Here is a 1332-nt window from a genome sequence, read left to right as displayed (position 1 = left end):
TTCCCCCCCCCCCCAACTATGATCCTGAGCACTGTGAAAAGCTGGGAAAGAAGGGGAGGTGCCTTCCTTCTTGCACTGATGAGTAAGTGAAAGAGGTTAATTGGTGGTCATTTGGCAGGTTCACAAACTCCAGGGTAAGCATTGCAGCTACAGCTGGCTGGCAGCTGCCACAGCTCATACTTAGCTCTGAGCTGATCACGTTCCTGGGCAAGAAGGCTTTTTGTGCTATTGCTTTCCTCATCGCATGTGTCTGTCTGTGTGTGTTTTTAGGGAGATGTACAATGGATTTCAGGCTCCTCTTCACTGCGAATCCATCCCAAAGTGGAAGGGACCAAGCCGTGGATGTCTGATTGTTTCAGTGCGACCCGCTTTTGCTGCTCCCCGCTGGGTTCAGTGGCAGCTGCCAGCTGTGGTTACGCCTGTGCAGGGCTGGTGGCAGGCAGGAGCTGCCACCCTGTGCTTACCTCCAGGCTACAGTAAGCATGAGATCCTCTACACCGAAGGTGTAGCTGTGCCTTTGGGTTGTAACCCAGTGCCCTGAGAACTGATCAAGCATGGGAGCTGAGTGGTTTTAATAGTTAATTGTAATTCTATTGTGGCCTGAGAAGAACAAAACAGAAATAACCAGGCTTAAAACAAACAAACAAACAAAAAAACCCCAAAAGCAAGATAGTGTTATTTTAGAATAAAAGCACATGTAGCTGAACTAATACTCCTGACGAGCAAGGATATGGATTTCTCGCAGGGCATCCTGCAGTCCTGTAGGGAAGAAGTGACCTTATTTGCATTTTCCTTGTTGAATTGCTGTCGGGATTTCTGCAGCAAAGCAAGAGAAAATTCCTCCAGGAGAACATAGAAATATCACAGCACTAACACAATATCTTTCAACTAGGCTCCTTTTCCTCTGCCATCCTCTGCCCCTGCCCTGCCAGCTGGCCAGCCACCCAGCACTAACCAGTGCGCCCGCTGCCCTCGGATGCAGCTCTCTTCCTTTTCTGTACGATGTATTGGGAGTGCAGCAGGCCATGACTATGATACATAATGCCCATGAACTCAACATTAAAGATGGTTTAATTTTTTTCCCTCTACGTCTCAAAAGCATCAAGGTTGCTCCTTCTCCCCCTTTCCAGAACAATCTGTCAGTTTCCCGACACAGCTCCTGCCCTCCCTCCCCAGCCATTTTTTAAAAGCAGAGGAAGGATCTGCCCTCGCCTTGTACTTGCACATTTGAGTGCTCCTTTCTAAGGTCAGCATTTTGAATTTGAAGCCTATGACTTTAGACGCTCCTATCAGGAGCGTTTTCAATTCTAATCATGCTCTCTAAATTGCTTA

Source organism: Apaloderma vittatum, unplaced genomic scaffold (genome assembly GCF_000703405.1).
Source record: "Apaloderma vittatum isolate BGI_N311 unplaced genomic scaffold, ASM70340v1 scaffold16017, whole genome shotgun sequence".
Taxonomy (NCBI): Eukaryota; Metazoa; Chordata; class Aves; order Trogoniformes; family Trogonidae; genus Apaloderma; species Apaloderma vittatum.
Note: the sequence above shows the minus strand (reverse complement) of the source record.